The sequence below is a fragment of the Armigeres subalbatus genome, chromosome 1 (assembly GCF_024139115.2).
Source record: "Armigeres subalbatus isolate Guangzhou_Male chromosome 1, GZ_Asu_2, whole genome shotgun sequence".
Taxonomy (NCBI): domain Eukaryota; kingdom Metazoa; phylum Arthropoda; class Insecta; order Diptera; family Culicidae; genus Armigeres; species Armigeres subalbatus.
This window is the reverse complement of record NC_085139.1, coordinates 233,509,574-233,532,913: the sequence shown is the minus strand read 5'-3', so window position 1 is coordinate 233,532,913 and position 23,340 is coordinate 233,509,574. Positions and strand designations below refer to the sequence as shown.

Sequence of the window (23,340 nt, the reverse complement as noted above, 5' to 3'; positions counted from 1 at the left end):
CTGATCCAAGTGGCCAAACCAATTCAAAGCAAGTATCTTCACTTATTTCGGGGATCTTTACCCCACGCGTTGAGTACTCGCCATCTTGAGCCCGGAGGCCCTCACTCGACTGAACCCTGCAATTTTGGACATTTTCCCCACCAACATGGACAACAATGTCCAGGTTGAGTCAACGGTAAATCGATACCATCTTACCCGACGCAACATCATCGTGTCAACTGGGATCGGGGTGCAGTAGTGATGACATCAACTACGAAGCGCACCCTGAGATGCCTGAGAACATCAATCGGCAACTACATTCCATCGAGGAGTCAATCTCACAAATGCGGGATCAAAACGTACCAGTAGTCTATCAGGTAAGCAATGCCCTAACAATTGATACACACTCACATCAACATTTGATCCATCTGCGGAATGTTAAAAGAAGGCATTTCTAACAAACCAATCTGCCTTATTTGAAGATGAATTGCAATCGCTTGACTAAAGTTATCAAGGCTAGAAGGGTGGACCTCAGATCTCACAGTCTGGGACAAAATATTATCAGTCCTCGTGAAGCTGCTGTCAGCCAACAAGCAAGCAATCTCGATCAATTTGCCAACGACTTCTCGGAGGATCCAGTGTTGGCCAGAATCATACTCAAATCTCAATCATCAAGGCTTCATGCACGAGCTAACTCGCTTGTGATTCGGTAGGGAGAGCATCGCGTTTATCGGACAGAATCGCATCGCTTCGCTCACTCGCCGAATTTCGGATTCGAATCATGAGCGATTCTCTGGGCCATGATTCTGATAGGATTTGACTCACTCATGATGTTAATAGCCGATGAGATTTGAGATTTTACCAACACTGGGAGGAGCTGGCGATGATAGCCGACAAACTGTCGACCTATGTCAAAACCTCCAAAAATATGAAGGCCCCGTGTGTCGATAATGTCTTTAACTTGAAACTCAAGCAAATGAGTGAGTCGTTTTGACTTCTGACACTCCAAGGAGGCACGAGAATATTCTCTTTTTAACCGATTCAATACGGATGGGTCATATATGACACAAGACGAAAATCAGCTGCCAAAAATCAGTTTTGAGAGATAGAGCTTTGCTTTCTTCAGCAGAAATCAGGAAGAAAGGAAGGAATCAACACCATACTTTACCATATTCTGATTTAATAATTTAAATTGAAATGCTTAATAATGAAATCCTGCGCCTGTCCAGTGGTATAACAGATCTTTTTCAATATCTACGATACTCCAAACTATCCTTGAGTACAGTTATGAATACACCCGATTCTTTTTTTACACAGGGGATGCGTTCCGTGTAAAAAAAGTTTTCAGTTCAAAATTCGAAAATCCGTGTAAAAAAGTTTTATGATTTCTCGACGAATCATGCAAAATGGAGCAACTTTGCAAAAATTTTGTATGGGATTTTTTTTACACGGCCGTGTAAAAAAAATCCGTGTAAAAACAGAATCGGGTGTATTCAAATCAATAACATGAAGATCTTCGATGTCTCAACTATTTTTATGAGTTGGAATAACTCCACGGGACTTCGTTACACCATTATAAACACATTACATAATTCGTTGAACTTCTACGACACTCCAAACTATCTTTGAGCTCAGATCCTAATATTCAAATCGACCAGCAAGATCTCTAATTACCCAACTGGTTTTATGAGTTGGAATATTTCCACGGGACTTCGTAACACCATTACAGACACATCACAGAATTCGTTTGATATCTACGACACTCCAAAATGTCCTTGAGTACAGATCTTAATATTCAAAAATATCAATATGAAGATCTTCGATGTCTCAACGATTTTTATGAGTTGGAATAGCTCCACTGTATTTTGCTTCACAATTATCGGCACATTACAGAAATCGTTAAATATCTACGAAACTCCAAACTGTGTTTGAGCTCAGATTCTAATATTATAATCGATCAACATGAAGATCTTCGATGCAGGCTTGTAAAATGTCATCTGCATGTCATTTGACTAATTCGTTCATAACTTTCTTTAGAAGCCAAATTTATTCCATAATTTTAGATGTACTCATAACTCTTGAGCAGGGTTACATTTTTGTCCAAGGGTACATTGCTCTCTAAATATAATATCTGAGGCTGGAGAGTGAAAACTCTCCAAAATGTTACGTGTCATTTGAATGACATTTTGCCTCCCACGCCCCAGATTACATATTTACAGCAATGCCTTGTTAGACAACGTTGTAGGCACATTTAAGCGCTATGAGTTCGTCATACATCATGAATTGATAGCTACCGTCTGGAAAAAGTTCTGGGAAAATTATACAAACGAATGCAAATGACATTTTACAACACTGCTTCGATGTCTCAACTATTTTTATGACTTCGAATAACTCCAAGTAACTTCATTACACCATTATAAACACATTATCAAAAACGATCAAGAAAAGGATCTACAATATCCCAACTAGTTTTATGAGTTGGAATAGCTCCACGGGACTTCGTTACACCATTATAGACACATTACAGAATTCGTTCGATATCTACGACACTCCAAACTGTCCTTGAGTACAGATCTTAATATTCAAAACGATCAACATGAAGATCTTCAATGTCTCAACTATTTTTATGAGTTAGAATAGCTCCACGAAACATCGTTACACCATTATAGACACATTACAAAATTCGTTGAACTTCTACGAAACTCCAAACTGTGTTTGAGCTCAGATCCTAATATTCAAATCGATCAATTAGAAGATCTTTGATGTCCCCACTAGTTTCATGAGTTGGAATGGAATAGCTCCACGAAACTTCGTTACACCATTATAGACACATTACATAATTCGTACGACATTCCAAACTATCTTTGAGTACAGATCGCCGCTTGGCTAACCGCCAACTCCTCTTCCTCAATAAGAAGAATCTTTTATTCTGCTTTCTTACTGGCCTCCAACAGGACCTTCCATTCCGGCTTCGCCACCAACGACTAGATCGCAGAAGGTCAGCATGGAATAACGGGAGCCCCTGCTAGCAATACTGCAGTTTTCCAGATACGACATGAACGCGTCTTGCCCACCGTTCAGATCTTTGTTGACCTTAGTCGAAGTAGCCCCATCCCATCCAGCTTAATATCGATGGGCGCACCTTCTGACCTGCCATGTTCCTCATTGTCGCCTACCCCTGGCGACATTTGAGACAATCTGTTAAGGCCAATTGGTCTAGCAAAAGGATCTACCTCATCGCCAGTTACTCTTTCAATTTCACTTATTTTTTGACATAGCCCTACGGTTTTGTTTTCGAAACAGATTTGGGGCTACCTTTTTAAAAATTGGAAAAATGAGACCGTCACGGAAAAATGATAGATTTCGGAGGCTAATAAGTCGATCATTTCTCAACGGATTTTCATCATATTATGATAAATCGATTGCAAATTTATCTAAGATTCAAAATTGGAGAGTCAGACCCCATTCGATTTTGACAACACAATTTATTTATTTCTTATTTTTATTGTTTATAAACAACGTAAATATCGTAATCCTCGTTAAAAATTGGTTAGACTGCTAAACCGACGTAAAAAAAGGACTAATTTTTTTTTAAGATTAACGCTTTTTGTAAAAGGAGACCCCGAAACTGGCGGAAAAAAAATTAAAAAAACAATCCGCGGTGGTGTAAACGTTAAGATTTTAAAATTCGCGTAAAAAAGGGTCACAGTGTGTCTAGCGTCACAAAAAGTGAAGAAATGTATATGTAAGTATCATAAGAAAAAAAAAACATTCGATTTTGGCAACATAAATGTTCCGAACGTGTTGCCAAAATCGAATGGGGTCTGTATATAGTTTTAAATAGTAAACTTTTGATGTTTGCTAGTGGCTGTAAAAAACCGAGCCAAAGTGATTTTTACGGAAGTTTATTGCGTTTATCAGTTAAGGAAGTGCATGAATTTAGCGTAATGTAACTAAAATGTGCTTGATACACTTTTTTGAATCAGTATTGATAAGTATTTCTCTACAAAACGATGTATTGTCGCTGAATTATTAATTCTTTTACGTGATGAGCCAACGTTACATCCAAGGTTAACATGACCTCCCACTACCCTATTTAGCGTGGATTTTTCATAAAATGCTTGTTTTTGCAGAAATTTACTTTCCAATGCTTGTTTACAAAAGTTTTACACCCAAATCGCAAAGTAGGCATATAATGGCTGAGTCAGTAAATACTTGAAAAGGCAGTGAATGATTGATTCAAATGCCATACAATCCACTCTCCCTTTTGTCAAATTTTATATTAATTTGTTAAATTAAAAGCACTTTCTGTTCTAATGCTCAGTCAAGTAATTGGACAATTAGTTTAGTTGGCCAAATACAAAAATTAGAAATGATTATATTTAAAGTGTTTAAACTCTGTAGAACTGCCGCTACTCATGTTGATCTATTTGTTCGTAGCAAAAGTACTGGAGCTAAAATTCAGAAACAATCTAAACATAAGCTTATCAGAACGAAACATGACACAGTTTCTGACACGAGCCATACTGCGCTGTAATCCGGACTTTTCCAGCTCACCGTGTCAGTCTGGTTACAGCCTATGGCTGTACCTGTTCTCACTGATACGAGACTCTGCACTTTCTGCGGTGAACCATTACATAATCACAGCCTTGTTTACAACACAAACGACCGTACAGATCGAACCAAAACAAAATCCCTTGCGGGGCCCTATGATAATCATAAACACCATTATTTTCATTGCATACTGCCCGATCTACCGGGTTGTTGTTTTCGCCGTTATCGTCGGTCTACGCTCTTCTTTGCTCGTTTGCATACATAATTTCTTCTACACTTCACCACCATCAGGCCACTGATCTATACGTATTCGTATTCTTACACAACACAACAGTAGAGAGTACCTATAAGGTTGGTCGTTCGCACACTAACGTCGATTCCTCTACCCGAACCGATAGACTGCGACATCGTCAACAAAAACAACAACAATGATGTTTATCAGGTTTTGTCAGCGGGCAGGGCAAAGCAGTAGGCTTCCCCACTTTCACAGACTCAAACAGAGACGAAAAAAAAACTGCTCGCCTACTCTGTGTATTGGTACAACCTCGGTGCGTAGCTTGCTGGGATCGATGATTCTTTGCACAAGCTCATGCTTCGTGTATGTTCTCGTCGTTCGTGCACAGAAACGATTTTATAAAATAAACATTAGACCTCTAGACGGGGATTATCCATTGGGTGACGAAATTCACTCAATTGAAATGAACACGAAATACTCACTTTCTAGCTATGAAGCTGTGAATGTTGAACTTTTTCAGTCTATCTGGAACCTCCTCACTGTAGGTTAACCACACTTGTGCACGCAGTTTGTAATGTAACACTTCAGTCACCGTAGTCTCCGTATCCACTCTTCGATTTCAAGTGCACACTACGATGACGAACGGAAACTGGGTAATTAAAGTTGTGTAAACTTCTATTTAATTACCGTCACCCATCAAGAGGAGCCCCTACGGTCCGATGTGGCGGATACAATAAACAATCAAAATGGAATGATTCTTCGGTGAAGACTTCTTTAATTACAACGTTTTGTTCCCGACCGCTACTTGCACTACTGCCAGCAGTTGTAATAGTTATGTCGCCGTTTGCACCACAGCCCAACTAAAGCGAAAGAGAGTGCCCATAATGTTGAATGGTGCGTCGGAAGAGAATAGAGCGGGTAACGCTCTCTTTTCCCAATTATATGGAATTTTCCCAACTCTCTCTCTGTGTATACGCGAATGATTGTGCGTATTCGTTACTATAGAGAGCGCTGCTTTCCGCTAACAAGAAAAACAACGAGTCTGGTTGAAAGTGTGGTTATGTTTACGTTTAATGCCTTTCCTCCCGTTTTCTGCAATTCCCATCAATCAATGTAATCAACCCTTTTAGCCAACAATATCGTTTTACTAAGAGGCTATTGTTGTTGCTAATAATGTATCGAATCACCATATCATATGTCGGCTGTTTGCACAAATCAATAAATTGCCAATTAATTAACGATCAAAGTTTGATTATTTGCCTATCTTTGTTAAGAATGGGCATCACCCAATTCTGACTGTTTTGTACCAAGATAATATACTTGGTCGCAAATATACTCCACATTTTATGGTTTGCAAGAACCGGTTTACGCAAACAAAATTATAGCGATTTTGATAGAGTATGATACCAACATAATGACAGTAGCTCTTTTCAGAATTGCGTCTTGCTATGATGTTTTGGTTGCAAACACTGGATTGTCAGTGGGCCCGTGCTCCATTATTTGCAAGAGCCTAGAGCAAGGTTGGCAATTACGTAAAATTTTAATTGGCAACCCTGTCGGAAATGTGACAATGACTGCCACCTGGTCAACATATCTATTCAAAAAATTTTTGGAGGGCATATATGCGTGCTAGTTTTTCTTAATTTTAATATTTTCAAGAACCCCACTCTTGCATACGGACGGCAGTTTTGAGTACATTGCACCAGATTCCAAACCATTATCAACATTGAAACACTTGGGATGTGTTTGTGAAACCTACCGATGCAATAATAGCAAACGATGTGATGAGACGAGATCGAACGAAAATCTCTTGCGCTCTTTATTTGTTGTTCTCTCCTGCTGTGTGCAATTTATAAATGGGTCCGATTTTTCTCCGAAGCAAGTGATTGTTTACACTTTATTTGTTTCCGTTCGTACAGCGTTAGCGTAAACATGCGGCCATAGCTGAGGGCTAGGGTATCGTCGGTGGATTTTTTACAGCAAGTCACACAACGGAGGTTACTGATGTCTACCGTCGAATAAGTGGTATGTATGACAAAATGATAAAAAATCCAAAAATTGAAAAACTATTAAATGATATCACAAAACAACTGTCACCTCCGTACCAATTTGCGATTTGGGTGGATTTTTTCCAGCGATAAATAGAAAATATGAAATTTGCTCTCAAATTAGAATGACTGTACATGTTGATGGACGCTACCTTAGCTGTTTTCGCTAACAAACTGTTTAATCGATGTTAGATCGGACAAAAGAGGTTATAAACTGCAGAGAAAGATTGTCGCTCTGGTTACATTTGTTCTGCTATCGGAAACATGTTGGGTACAAATCGTATGAATTTTGGGTCAATTTGGGTTGGTTCAAATCGTATGGATTTTTTCTTCTTCCAGTAGAAGATGTTCCGGAGAGCGACAATCTTTCTCAATAGTTTATAACATCTTTTGATCGGACGTTTTCGGCTTTAACTACTTGATAGAGCCACCAGAACATGAATGAATGTAAACCTCTAGCCTGATATAAATAACCCTCCTAAGCAACTTGCCAGTTGTGTCGATTAGGTCAATGCTGAAGGATATCCTCGGCTTTGACAGTAGCACCAGCTTCTGTCGTTTTCAACGGTCTGGGAAATGTTATAGACAACTCATTAACATCAGCAGGTATCGCATGTTCTAAACATCAGTAAGTATCGCACAGTTGACGATAATGTTCGAGATCCCGTTAGAACCCCTTGAGGGGTAAACTCGACCCCAAAGAGGATCTCCTAATGATGGCTGGAGGATCATTCGCCCATTCAGCGCTGCGAAATGCTAGATCGATCTGCTACAAGGTCCTCCGAGCGAGTGCTGGGTGATGAGGTCGAATGGAAAGTGAGAAAGGAGAAGTAAGCAGTAAAAAGTGAACAATGCCACCAGTGAATAGTGAAAAGTAGTAGTGAAAAGTGAGAATTGAGTAGTGAGAAATTATTACAGTCAAACCACCATGAGTCTATATTGAACGGACCATCGACTCTGGGAAATATCAAGTTGTGGAATAAGAAATAGTTGGGAAGCCATTAAATGGACTAATTTGCTTCTATGATTTGAAAGTGAGAAAAGAGAAGTGAAAAGTGAGTAGTAAGAGGTGACAAATGAGAAGAGAACGAAAGAACGGAAGAGAACGAAAGGATGACGGAACATGGAGGATGGCAGAAGTGGAAGGAGGAAGGAAGGAAGAAGTGACAAAAAAAAAAAGAAAACAAAAGGAAGGGGGCAGAAAAAAAGAGAATTCAAGAAGGAAGAAAAAAGGAAGCAGTAGGAATAATGAAGCAAGAAAGAAATGACTTCATTTTCCATTTCTCATATAATACTTCTCACATGATTCACATGTCATTTCTCACTTGTCACTTTTGCAAGGTCGTACCTCTGGCCTTGGCGAGACGTTTGTCCAAGCCCAAGCGTTGAAGACTCTTGGAGAATTGACTTTCGCTATGACAAAGCCAACGTCGTTTAGAGAACAGTTAATCTCCTGAATAGGATATCGACTACCGTGACATACTGACCATCGTTAGATTACGTCTCCACAATGATTCGTTAGTGTGTCAATCAAATCAGCAGCTTCAATCACCTCATACGAACCATTACAAAGGATGACTTCAACCGGGCATAGGGTCTGGCCTGAACTCCATCACCAAGCACCTCTTTAGCCAACTTTATTATGCACGCCTCGGAGAGAGAATCTTCTCACTATTATGGGTCCTATGGATGCAATTATTTATTATCTTTGGCCCTTGACTGGATCACCACTGAAATGGATGCAATTGTCGTCTGCTCCTAGGTTAGACAGCCACAGTTTTACACAACAGCGAATCCCACCCCGACATCTGTTCTCGGTCGTTCTCCCTTTTTACTATACTCTAGCAGGGACTCTCACGTCTGTCCGGCCACTTCGGTCAGGTCACAACCAAGGTACATAGAGCACTACGAGTTGAGTCAAGTACGAGACACTTAAGACGACCTTACTGTTGAGGTCGAAATACGTATCTGTCAAGGTATAGGGCCACATTGAGAGTCGACGTAAAGTCAATGTCAACTTCTCTTCACGAACAGCCTAGATAGCCGTGTGGTATCGGCAGCAAGTTTTCTGGTTAAGAATAACATTACGGATTGCCTGTTCCAGTGGTAAAAGTCCACCATAAAGGTTACCCCTAATTCTCAGTGTGATGCGGCTTTATGCTTACCGTGCCTACGAATGAATGGTTAGGGGGGGGGGGGGGGCTAATAAGAAGCTAACCGCAAACGGAGCCTGTGAAGCACCAGGGCCCCCTTCACAGAATTTAGCCCTCGCTGCGCTAACCGGAGCTATGGCGTAGTTGACTTTTTGGTTTTCCGAGATAATCGGCCACTCTTATTCAATCTCAACGTGAGGTTAAATAAGAGTGGAGTTATGAATATGTGTTTTACTTAGTTTTTCCACAAATTGTCACCTATATGGATTCACATTATTCGTTTTTTAGCAATGTACTTTGTGTTTGTTACCTATATGGATTAGTATTATGCGTTTTTCACAATGTACGCTGTTTTTCGTCTTTGACGTTCGGCTTCGGCTACTCTTGTTTAAACTCAACTTGAGGTTTAATAAGGGTGGGGTTATGCATTTTTTTTACCTAGTTTTTCAACAAATTTCCTATATGGATTCGCATTATGCGTTTTTACAATGTACTTTGTGTTTGTCATCTATATGGATTCGCATGATGCGTTTTTCACAGTGTACTCTGTGTTTCGTCTTTGACGTTCGGCTTCGGCTACTCTTGTTCAATCTCAACGTGAGTGGTGGGTATGAATATGTGTTTTACTTAGTTTTTCAACAAATTGTCACCTATATGGATTCGCATTATGCGTTTTTCACAGTGCGTTTCGTTTCTGTGTTTCGTCTTTGCGGTTCGTCCATTGTTACGTCCTCACTGTTTTTGTGACACCTCTCTTTAGTCCCTAGCTTAATGCGTGTGAGTCTACATAATTGGCTTTCTTATAAATGGTATATCATATGCATTTGCATTATGCTTCGCGTTTCATTGCGTTTTACAAAATGCATCGTATGTATGTATTATTGATTGTATCCTCCTTCTCCAGAAACCTGTTCCATTCTCCTTTCCAACTTCACTTCCTCTTCCTTTCCCCTTTTCACTTCCTTTTCTGTCAGGTAAATGATGAGAAAGGCCAGTGAAGGCGATGGCACAAATCTCCCAAATTTAGGGGAACGTGCCTCCTGAGCCGAGGATACCTGATACATAGACCACTACCCGAGTAACCAAAAGTTTCTTTAAAAGTTCGTTTTTCGCTTAATCAGCTTCACTGAGTTGATTAAGCGAAAATCGTACTTTTAAAGGAATCTTCGGTTACTTGAGTAGGTACAGTGGCCTAAGCAGTCCCTGGACGCAAGGTATGTAGTGGGGAAGCTGTGGTTGATTCAGTAGACCATTTGAATCAAATTTCAGCACAATTTGGAGACCTTACAACATTTCATATGCCTGGAAATGAAGCACAAATACTCAGAGGATATAATTGGCTTGATACCGCGGTTAAGGACATCATGGAAGCCGTGGTTGATTCAGAAGACCATTTGATTCAAATTCCAGGACAATTTGGAGATCCTACATCATCTCGAATGCGGAGGACATAATTGGGTTGATACCGCGGTATTCTCTGTGGCTTCATACATCCTGTAGTATATAGTGGTTCCACCAGGCGCCAAATTATCACCGTAGCCATAATAGGGATGCTCAAAATTTGTTCTCATGTACCAGGTAATGTATTTCATATGTTGTTTCAATATTTCCATCATCACTAAATGAATAGAGCAGAGATTCCCAAACTTTTGGATATGCGACCCACCTAGCAGAATCCTATATTGCTGGTGACCCACCAGGTACCAAATGCATTGATTTTGTGAAATTAGATAAAAATGAGCTCGCGTTCGATTGGACAAATTATAATAAATTGGTTTACATACCATCATTGTATTTGTCAAAAAATCGTCAATTTTTTTAATTGGATGTCGATTGGATTTGGATGGAATTTGAATTGAATTTGGGTTGGATTTGGATTGGATTTGAAATTTATTCAGATTGGATTTGAATTTAATTTCGATTTGATTAGGATTGGATTTGAATTAGATTTGGATTGAATTTTAATTTTTTTTTTTATTTCTTTACTAGCGAAAGAAACCCAGCTTTGCCCGGGTGTGCAAATGTCACAATGTACTATTTTCAGCCCCGCACTCTAGATCAATTTCTGTGGGTTTGTTTTGTTTTCCTCAACAGCTGACCCAAAATTGTAATCTAATGTTTTTTTTTTAATTTCCCCGTCAAATTTACCAACTTTTTGTAAATACAAACCTTGCGGATTTCAAAACGAATCGATCAGGGAAAAAATCTTGAAAATCGGTCAACCAGTTAAATCGTCAGGAAGGAAATCTCAACTTATTTTTATTATATAGAAGATAGACTAGCAGACCCGACGAACTTTGTTTCGCCTAAAATTGGTGTATTCTCTGAATCATTCTCGAGTTATGCAGAAATTTCTTTTTCATGTGTATGAGAGCCCCTCTTTACAAAAGTGGGAGGGGCTCGAACCATCTTAAGAACCTTCTCCGGCCCCAAAAACCTTTGCATACAAATTTTCACACCGATCGGTTCAGTAGTTTACGAGTCTATAAGGTTCAGACAGAGAGAAATTTATATTTATGTATATAGATTAAGGTGAAGGTTGGTTGAGTACCAAAACAAAGCTTTGATAGTATTGGTACAGTAAAAACTTTCATATACTGTAGTAGTATTGGTGTCGTATTTATAAAAAACAAAGAATATTAGTAGGGTGGTTCAAAAAACGACCCAGCACCATCACGCTCACTCGATTCCGTCCCATGCTCCGAGTGCCCTAAAAAAACCAATTTGAACAAAAACTGGTTGAGCGCAAGTCGGTTCTAGTTAGTATGAAAACTAGAATGGGAAACTAAACCTTTTATTACACTGATTACGGCGCTTTCCATCCAAACGCTGGCGAAAAGAGAACCCACATTGCTGAAAGCAACATATCAGAGACTTCAGTGAACGAAAACCGCAGGAAAGATCCATTGATTACGTAACGCAAATATAGCATTTTAAACTCACCCTTATGTCACACTTTTTGTATGAAGTATCTGCCCCTGGTACGATAGTGTAGACTAGACTAGACTAGAAGTATCTGCCCCTGGTGCGATAGATATCACAGACAAATTCTGGGTATTTAGTTGAATTGCACGTTTCACTGATGCCTTCTCAGAAGCCTAATTATCATGCGAAAGAATCGCAACCTCGATTAAAATCGACTCCCAACTATTGGAACGACCATTCAATATGGATTGTCTATGGAGTTGAAGCTCTTAAATATTTCATCCCGTCATATGGTCTCCCCCCTCGCCATCGCCCAATGACGGAGTGCCAGAATCGAAATAATGTTAAATTCAACCTCGCCATATCAACTGTCATACAAACCTGAAACGACCTGCGCACGGTAAGCCTATTCAAACCAGCCCAAACCATTGGATGACACCCAAATTATAAATCATAATCAACTGAGCGTGGCGAAGCAAAATTTTCATTATTATATATTGAGCCACCCTACTTATTAGTTTGCTGTTGCCGGTGCCGGTGTACCGCGGTGTTTACATTCGCTCCGCGATCAGTTTTTAATCGTTTTTTTCGGGCAAATCTGGCAGTTTATACTAAGTTTTCGGTTCAAATAAGTGACTGATTTCAAAAAGTGGTGTTTAATTTGCATTCTATCAACATTTCGGGCTGCTCATGTGCGGAGAAGTGAGTAAAAACTTGATTATTCCAATGCCCTTTGAGAAGAAGTGAAGTGCAGTGATGAACCCAACAAATCGCGGACGGCTATTAAATTGGCACGAAACTGCTAATTTATGCAACAATTCGAGCCGGAATACATAGGATTCATTGAAGAAACATGTTCATTATCACGGGAAGTAAGGAAATATGATGTGAACAGGTTAGTAATTTGAATAATTAACTTTTGTTCGATGCTGTTCGATGCATTCGAATGTTGGTGGGAGAGGAGTGCGGGAGGTGTGGGGTTGGCCCGTGGAAGGTCCGGTGCCATATTGGAGGCCATCTTGGTACTCTTCCAACTATGTCCTTAAAGTGATTTTAAAATTATAAATAAAGTTCATCACTAGACTGGATCTTAAATAGATTTGGATTTGATTTAGATCGGATTTGAATTGGATTAGGATTGGTTTTGGATTGGGTTCGGGGCTTACATTTGGATTGTATAGGACTTCTTTTTACTTGCCCAAATATCGTATAACAAAGAAAAAGACGTTGACCTCGTCAGGTTTGTTGTTCTTTAATCATCCAATCATTTGTTAGATTCTAATTCAAAATATGGAATAGATTTGTGGGACAAAATAGTAACAAAATTATGAATTAGGATTTGTCTTTCGCGACCCACCACTGAACAGCCCACGACCCCCCTGGGGGTCGCGACCCACAGTTTGGGAACCTCTGGAATAGAGAATGGATTGTGGAGGACGATTTGCGGACCCTCCGCAGACTGCGTGGTTGGCGAAGTGCAGCCATGGACCGAGCCGAATGGAGAAGACTTTTTTGTATTGCACAGGCCACTCCGGCCTTAATCTGGTAATAATAATAATAAAATGGATAGATACAATTTTTGGTATTAAAATGTGGAGATATCATAAAAGTTGCATAGCCTTAGCCTTAGAGAAAACAGACACAATATTTTGTAATGTCCAAAAAGTAGAAGAGATGGCTAAGAGATTGGTGAAAAACGGAGAAAATCCGTCGAAAAATCCTGATGTGGCCGTTTGAAAACTTAGTTATGAAATTTAAAAAATCACGTGAAAAAAACGACTTCATCGAAAATCGAATTTCTCGAGTTTTCTGACCTTAAAAAAACGAACAGTGGGTAATGTCTGTGACATAACCGCTAAGTGGACGTAGGACTTGACTTGACCATGCCTTTAAGATACATATGTCCAAATTTCGCACATCAACTATTTTGGATAAATAATCGGCGTTGCATACCATTCCTTGGCAAAATCTTCTCATCAAACCGACACAGAAATCAAATCTACCTCGAACAAGAATCATCAAAAACAATTCAGGAAGTATCTGTCCGGTCACGGAATATTAGCCTCGACAGTGGCAACCTTCCCACTGAAGGACTGCCTGAAATAAACCACAAGTTGGCCCAGCAGGGGATGTAGAGCCTCCTAATCCGTGCGATAGCGACTGAAGGAGAAAATTATTTTTAACTTGAGAGCCTTGAAAAAGGCTGTTTGCTTCGGCTAAGTCCAAAAAGTAAGAAAACGATCTTTTCAAATAACCGCGAATTTCTAGTGGTGGTATAAAAAAGAGTGAATGCTCTGCGAGCGAATGCACTTTTCTTTTATACCTTATTTTGAATCTTCTCTGCTTCCCAATTGGTGGGCCAATCAGCTAGTGTCTTGTATCCCGCTTCTTTGTCAGCCAAAGCGTCATCATCATCAACGCGTTCGAGAAGGGCTTCTTCTTTTTTACGCTTGTTGCTCGCTGCTGGCGTCTATTTCCTAACGGGACTTTTCGCTTGATACAGGCCAATAAGCCGGGAAAGCGAGCTTAGGATTGCAGTTCAGGTGGGAAGTACGTGTTCTTTTCTGAGACAACATTGTTAGTAATAGAAGGAAGGAAACACCCTGACATGGATTTTCGGGTGATAAGATTTAGAATTGGTAACATGGGACGATCATTCAGTAACGTTCGCTTTGTGTGCGGTCAGTATCAAACAATGTTTATCTAGATATTTCTTGATCAATGCCAAAAAATCCAACATTTGATGAAAAATCGATTGATAGTTTATTAATGTTTGAGCTGTTATCGGTGTTTTTAATCCAAATATCCAAATATTATGTGAGAGATTTGGACATCTTATGTTTTTTTAGGCATGGTCAAGCGAAGTCGCTATTTATGAAAATCACGCATAAAATTTTATCACTAGAATATTGGAGTACAATTTCTATCCCGAAGGATATTGAAAGCTTTGATATTGATCTCTATTATTGGTTCTCTGAAGAACCGTTTGTTTTTTGGACATACATGCTGCATCATGTGGCTTTTCTTCAGCCTGTCTCGGCTCAGCACCGATGCCGGCCGGTCTCGGCTCGACTCTGCTGCTGCTGCCGGTATCTGCTCAGCATTGCTGCTTTGTCGGGTCTGTAGGGTGGACTGCTGCTGTACTGGCTAGGTTTCGGCTGATGATGGTGGCTCCGATGACTTCATTCCCTGCTAAAAGGTGTGAGTGCTGTTCAATCGATGATGCGGTTGCTTCGCTTGTCCCGGTCAGAATGAAAGGAAAAAATTGCGTTGCGCTATTTTATGGCTTCTCGGCAGACCCAGCGGCTGCTCATTCGCTGGTGTCTGCACCAATCAGAACGTGGTAATGGAATGATGCAAGAATTATGCTGTAACCATATTTATAGGTTCCCTTGAGCTCAATGTTTTTCATTGAAAACAATTTCATGCCTATTGAAACAAGTTTTTCGGGTCTTATCAAGCATGGACATGAAAGGCATACTTGAAATCTGTCGATTGAGGGGCTTACTGCAGAAATTCGTCCACTGAGACGAACGCCATTAACGTTTAAAATCTTTCAACACAGCGTAACGCGGTCGATTTGAATATTTTGAAATGATACCTGGTATAGTAAAGAGAGACGTAAGTCCTACGTCAAAAACGTGAAAAAATGATTTATAAAAATGTCCGCGTAAATTCCAACATAGCATTATGTCACTAAATCGTGTAAGTTTTTCTTTTTGATCAGCTAATATATTTTAATAAACATTCAGAAATATAAAACCCAGAAAACAATTTTGAACAACCGAGCCACAACGAGCAACAAATATAATGTAGGCTAAAATCGTGCAGGGCACCATACGGCAAACAAGGAAAACATTCAATTTTCACTTCGCATCAGGTTAGTAATTAAGGTAAAACACACCAACCAGACTCGGAGCGAGAACAATAACAAAACGAAAACCGGGCGGAGAGATTTTCAGTGCAGAAGGTAGATATTGCATCACGCGACAGGTGCGGCTGTCGACGACGACGGCGGTGGCCTCGTGAGAAGTAAACGAGAGAATCTACCGAATCCGAAATCAGCACCACCGTCGCCGCTGGCGCTGATGTCACTGCCATGCCCACTGCCCCACCATCATTCGTTGCTGCCACCCATTCCATTGTCAGACTTGACTGATGAAGAACAATAACATTTAGGTCGTCCTACCTTGAAGCGTTGCACGGCGAACGAACGAAGCTACGCACGCCTAGTAAGTAACTTAATACATACCTAACGACCGACCACCGCCAGTCGGCCGGGTTCGGTCGACCTGATTAATAATAAAAACAAACACAAGACTCGCTCAGCAGCAAGTAGGTGTATGCACTGCGAAAATCTGGTCACTTGTGGTGAGTGGTACCTAGTTGCTGCTACTAAACAACCGTGCGAATCCGATGCAGCAGCCTAATTTCGCACATTTTAAGTGGTGCCGCTGATAGATTTCAATGCGAATAAAATGCACACTTAATTATGTAAGTGTGTGTACACACAACATACCTAACTTTGGCGAGTCGCTATCGAACGGGCAAGTGTAGCCAACCACCGAACAACAAAAACAACACATTATTGGACCGGTATATCCGATCCGAGGCTAGGCCCAATGTTGCCGGTAAACAGAGAGTCAGCGAGGAGAGAAGGCTGTTGATGCCGGATAAGAGGCAGCAGAAAGACGAACGAAAGCAGATATTTCAAACCGCGGTATAATTAAACTTGTTCAATATTGGATTTTTGGGTTTGCACGTCTGTTAATGGTGCTATCTTTCTCTAAGCGGCATTGCCGAATGCGAATACAATTTTTATCATTATTCTTGGTGGGTACCTGCGTTGTCAGATTTGTAAAACGTAATGCTGTTCAAGATTGATGATTGTTAAAAACATTCTTTATAATTTGAACAAAATGAAAAATTATTGACACGTTGGAACTGTAAACTTGTTCGAGTCGGAGTATATCATATCATAAGGTAAAATGATCAATAAACTTTTTTACGGCTATTTAAAGTACACATTTGGTTTTTTCACTTTCACAAGTGTTGACATTTTTTCAAACGTCCTAAGCCGTAAAAACTGTTCTAGAGTTCATATCCTCGAATGTATCAGTAAAAAAGACTTGCAACACGTAATAAACGTAAACTATTTCAGAGTCTCCAAAACGTCGTGGGGTGCAGAACATGCGATCTACCCGATCAATCAAGTCCTGGACGATGTATCCGTGCATCGCTGAACATCCCAGCAGGTACATTGATCCGATGGAATTTCACGCATTACAGATCTTTTCAGTGCTACAAAACGTCCTGGAGCTCAGAACATGTGCATTCCAGCAGGTCCTTTAGTCCTTTCGAGCAATTTTCCAAAGAACTTCTGTTCCCCATTCAGATATCGACTGTATCACATCTAGAGGGACGACTGTATTACAGGCCCTTTTTGGTTCTTCAAAACGTCCTGGAACTCAGATCAATTTACCTATCCAATAATCCAACTTATGGATGATATCGCAGTAGGCTCATCGAGCTTATATGACTTCAATCATCGCTCGTACAGTTATGTAGGGAAAAAATGAATATTTCAACAAATAATCCAGAAGCAGACGCAGTTGTGGCGAATACGTTCTCCAGAGGGGGATAATGAGATCAGGACCACCAGTATTAGTAGTAGTGTTACAGCAGAAGTAGCAGGAGAAATCCCCTTTCTCTTACTAACTGTATAATAAAATGATATTGATTGTACATATCACAAAGAACCATAGCTCCGTAAAGTGTTATACACGCCTGAGCCTACCAAATAAACGAACTTGAAAAAAAGAAGTAGCAGGAGCACCAACAGCACCAGCAAGCGCACCAATCTGCACAGGGCGGGTTAAATAAGCCTACACAATTTCGTGAACGAGAAGGAGATCAACGAGATGGTTCATAGGATCGGAATTGCGCTAGTATCTGCAGTGAATGAGTTTAAAACGGCAGCGCTGAGGGCAGATGTAGCAGAAAAGCCTTAAGCTTATTTAGAAAAGCCTGTCTAAGCTTTACCGGAACAGAGAAGTATCGGCACAGTTCTTTTTCAGTCTAAAACGCAATGGAAAGAAAAAGTGGCTGGACTGGAGAGTACATCTCTCTCCTCTCCATGACTCGGAACGTGTAGGTCAATTCTTCCTGATCGCCAAAAACAATGGCGTTTTCATAGTCCGTTGCTATGCACCTTCAAGGTGGACATGGAACATTTCTGCCAGTTGCTGGAGCTGTTAGCAGACAACCTGATCTGACGAAGGCCGATAGTTTTCGTTGGTGACTTCAATGCCTGCACAGAAAAAAAATGATTAGTTTTCATCGCGTATTAGTTATCAGCGCGTAAAAAATAAAACCGTGGAAAATTACACTATTCTGGGGGTACAAGGATCTTTTCCAACTAATTTTAGCTGTGTGGGATACGTTTTTCAGGATGCTCTGGCGAAGTTAGGCTGATGACATACTGGGAGCGAAAAGAAGCGAAGCGAAGAGGTTGGAGATAAGCAAAGCGAAGTGGAGCGGCGATCAAAGCGAGCCATGACATACTGAAAGCGTTTTTCAGAGTGTTGATCTCGCAACAAATACAAGTGTAAAAACATGGATTTCGTCGGATGGAGAATATTTCGCTTCACCAAGCACATTTAGCACAAAGAAGAAGAAGAGCTTCTTCTTCTTATTGGCATTACATCCCCACACTGGGACAGAGCCGCCTCGCAGCTTAGTGTTCATTAAGCACTTCCACAGTTATTAACTGCGAGGTTTCTAAGCCAGGTTACCATTTTTGCATTCGTATATCATCAGGCTAGCACGATGATACTTTTATGCCCAGGTAAGTCGAGAAAATTTCCAATCCGAAAATTGCCTAGACCGGCACCGGGAATCGAACCCAGCCACCCTCAGCATGGTCTTGCTTTGTAGCCGCGCGTCTTACCGCACGGCTAAGGAGGGCCCCTGCCTCTGATTCAAATCAACCGTGAGCTAAAACGCATCAACTCAGCACCTGAAAACTCATGGCTGAGTTGAATCATCCATTTGAATAATCGTAAGTTTTCTTTTATTCTCCTACGTTAAAAACCGTTAATCGACGTTCGTCGCATAGAACAATGAATACTCTTGCTTGTGTAAACAATAAATTGCCAGCAAATTGATTTTAAACGCTTTTTAGAGCGAAATGATTTTTTGGCAAATGAGTGAAATGATGCGTTTTGGCATGAAAAACTCAGGCGTGATGCAAATCTTTAAATTCGCAAACGAGTTCACTCGTGCGGTAGAGCTCGATGAGTGAGGTTTATGAGTGATTTTACCAACACTGCCCCCCCCCTACTTCATACTTTTCGTAAGAAACATCTGAAAATTTTGTATGGATCGTTACACTTCGCCGACAACACCCTTCCTCCATCAAGGGTTACGTAATTTATGGATGTTCCTCTTACGACATTTCTATACACTGAAGTTGATTTATACTCGGGAGATACGTACCTCATAAAAACAACTTCCACAAAAATAGTTTTGTCTCGACTCCCAACTATTTTGAAAAACGGCGTAAACAAACGCAAATCCCAAAAATCCGCAGAAAAAAAGGAAACCATTTTCCACCAATGGGCAGCAAAAAATTGGGACAACAATTTCCTTATCTATCGGATTGTTCCCGAAGTTTTAATATGCGGACATTGGCAAAAATTGCGCAAACACGATTTTCGTTGAAGTTTTTTTCTCGGTTATTGAGATTTACTCAGTTTTATGGGCATTTCAAGATACACGGAACGTATCTCCCGCGTAAAAACGGACGTAAAATCAAATGTCAAAGCGAATGAACAAAACAGTTTCTTTCGGTTCAAACACGCATTACAGATGCGTAAAAATCTGTTATTTAAAACTTATCCTAAATACGAGAACGATATTAAAATAACATCCGTTTGTCTGTGGAAACAGCAAAATGTGTGCTTTTTGTTTCAAAGTGTTTCTTAATATATGGACTGCGCCAGAATATTCCCAATTTTAATAAGCACCACTACTATGAAATACGTCAGATTTGCTCCGTACATGTAGCTAAAATTATACAATTTACTAACCATATTTCAATGTTTTCATTAACGAATAAACAATGTTCCTTGCTTCTCCTGCAATACTTTTCACCCACAGCCATTTTACACAAGAGCGAACGAGAGGAAACTCAAATCAACAAACATACAGAAGTGATTCTTTGCGATCTCGCGCGGCAAAGCACTCTAGGAACTGCTTCACCTCTTTGGATACCGCCTCTCGTCTCTTCTCATCGCTTCCGCTATGCCAGGTATAAGCGATTTCCGTACATCGCTCATTGAGGTAGCTTGCACGCGGACGCTTCGCTTCTCTCTCAACTCTTCTAATCGCTCCTTTTCTCTCCCAGTATGGCATCAGCCTTACATGTACGATCAAGATCCCCTGAAACATGATCGATTACGTGGCCACTAACACCGTACGGCGAAGAAATAGAGACAAACGCTTAAGATCAACAAGTATCCAATGAGCTTGCAACAGTCCCTAGACTAAGGCAACTTTCCAGAAATGTGGAAGATTCAGAAGCTGGTGTTGCTGCCAAAGTCAGGAAAGTCACATGGAAATCCGGCCTCTTACAGGGCTATATGCCTGTTAGACAAACTCTTGGAGAAGATCATCCTCAATAGGCTGACGAAATGTACGGAGAGGGAGCGTGGATTGTCGAAGATGCAGTTTGTATTGCCTAAGAGTATCAACGGTGGACGCAATTCCAACAGCTCTCGTGAGTGGAGTGGTCAAGAGTCAGGATATACGTGAAAGATGCGTTAATCATCGCTTTGAAGCCGCCCCGGTTCCCAATTATCTTAATCATATTTTGAAGAGCTACTTTCAAAGCAGAGTCTTGATGGCGTTTATCAGGGCTCCATACTATTTGGTTCAACTATTTGGAACGGAATGTAGTTTGATGGATCCCTGGCTGCGCAGAAAAGTGGAAATTGTGGCTTTTGCGGACAACCAACGTGTTGACTAACAGTTACGGGTGAGACATTCGGAGGTTGCTCATATAGCTCCACCACAAAAGAAGATCGGATGGAGATCATCGTCGGAAGGCATCGAAGCGATCACTGAAGCACATGGGAGTGATGATCGACGACCGATTAAATTCCAACAGCTAGGGGGAAAGACGGCTTTGGCAGGTTTTGTTCTATTATTGTCAGGGGTTTTTTGTCGACCAATTGTTATTAAATTTGGCGACCATATTCTTTGATATGAAAATAATGTTTAGGCCAAATTTGAGCATAATCAGTCATAAAAAAAAGCCCTGCCAATAATAGAACAAAACCTGCCAAAGCCGTCATTCTCCCTATGTCGACTGTGAAAATTCGGCGAAGGCAATGATCGCAACAGTGAGAATCATGCCAAACGTCGGCGGTCTGCTAGCTAGTGTCTCGTCATCAATACTGCGCCATTGAATTCCATTGGAAAAATACTCTGGATCCGCGGAAATCTGAAAAGTGTATTACGACTGATGGCTATACGATTCGCGTCCGCCTACAGAACGATATCGGCCTGGCGGAAGAGTGTTATAAGCGAACAGTCCGTTGACTGATGCTAGATGTTGCAAGTTCAATTCATGCGCTCTATACATTCTGTAATCCTATTTTCTAAAAGGTCGTTCGAAATGCACATCTAACGTTTTTCGGCATTTCAACCCATCTGTCACAAATCACAGATCGTCAGCCTTATCCTGTACGTGCTTGTGTCATTAAAATTATAATATTATAATAAAGATTTGCATTTTTCGTACATCATTTTTTTTCACAATAACATAGTGAAAGTTAATTACCTTAATAGCAAATTTTAATATTTTATTAAATAATCAAATCTAGCATGATTTGTGAAAACGTCGTATGACCAAATGAGAGACTCTCTTGCATTACGCTCTCTTTCACCAATATCGAAGCTAGTTTTGTATTTATTAAAATATTTCCACCTCAGCGCGCTAGATAAAGCTATTTTCTTCAGATCTCTGTGGAAAAATCCAATGAAAATATTTGTATGGTTTCGTAAGAAGTAAGAATAGAAAGAGAAAGAAAGCAAAGAGAACCTCTCTTTTGGACTTACGACGTTTTCAAAAATTACGCGAGGGTAATGCAGGAACTGTCGTAACTATTTAATAGTTGTTTCTGTCAAAATATCCTTCCTTATGTCTTGCTTTTTTCTTAGTCGTGCAGTGTAGGTGTAGGTGTGTTCGATTCCCTGTCTGGTCTAGGAAATTTTCGGGTTGGAAATTTTTTCGACTTCTCTGAGCATGAAAGTATCATCGTGTTAGCATCATGATATACGAAAGCAAAAATGGTAATTTGGCTTAGAAACTTCGTAGTTAATAACGAGGCAGACAATGAACCAGTGGGGGATATAATTTCAATAACAAGAAGAAGATGTCTTTCTCTTGTTGTCTCCCAAGGAAATGTTTGTTCGCCCCGTACACACTACACTAATGACCACCTCGGCAAGAAGTCGCTCAAGGCTTTGCTGCGAGGACTCCACGACTTGAAGGAAGTAGATCTCATTGTGGAACTCGAGAACTGCGGCCTGAAGCCAGTGGTCGTGCACAAGATTGCTCGTCACGACCAGCTTTAACATCTGGAGCACGGCTTCACCACGTGGATAGAAGGACCTGAAGCTGGTCGGCGTTATTAATTACACCGTCGTTGACTGGGAGCGGATACGCCCAGTGCACCGCGACGTCACCCAGTGCACCAACTGCTTCAACTTCGGGCACGGAACCAGGAACTGACGCATGAAGCCGCGTTGCAACAAGTGTGGCGAACCCCAACCGACCAAAAAGAGTGCGACAAGATGGAGGTGGCTGATCCCAAATGCGGCGACAAACATCGACTATCCAAAGCTGGCGGCGTTTTCGAAAATTCGAAAGAAGGCTTCCAGCAGGACCTTGCCGAAGAACCGAAGAACCGTGTCCCTGCCCTCAACGAGGTTAAATACTCAGCCATCCCGGCTGCGACTGGCAGCTGCAGCTGCGTTGGTTCAAGCCCCAGCACCATCCGCACCATCCTCCAGCGAATGGCCCCCGCTTCCTCCTCCTGGATTCCGTCGGCAGCCGGAGAACGACAATGTTCCGCCAGCAGAAACTGCTCCGTTCTACACCCCGGAGCAACTGATGCCGACATTCACGCAGCTCGCCACTCGACTGCGGGGATGTAAAACCCGTTTCGACCAGGTATTCACTCTTGGCATCTTCATTATTGAAAATGGCTGCTAGGGTGTGCCTAGTCAACTGGAACGCTTGCTCGCTCAAGAGCAAAAACTTCGAACTGGCTGATTTCCTCGGGGAGATCGACGTAACGTTCATCACCGAAACGCACCTAAAACCGGAGGTGAGCGTCCACATCCCGGACCTTCGTATCGTGCGACTCGACCGGCCGAC

The 23,340-nt window shown here is 41.0% G+C and overlaps 1 protein-coding gene across 3 annotated transcripts in view; it reads right to left on the bottom strand.

Annotated features, from left to right (window-relative positions):
* LOC134205876 (forkhead box protein K2-like) overlaps positions 1-23,340 on the bottom strand; it is a 106,241-nt gene that overhangs the window by 22,698 nt on the left and 60,203 nt on the right. Inside the window, exon 1 of one of the 3 annotated variants that reach the window (XM_062681542.1) lies at positions 5,251-5,602. The exons of the other annotated variants lie outside the window; for them this stretch is intronic. The gene's annotated coding sequence lies outside the window, so the exon portion shown is untranslated. Of the gene's footprint in view, positions 1-5,250; positions 5,603-23,340 lie in introns of those variants that run through there. 3 annotated transcript variants of the gene reach the window in all.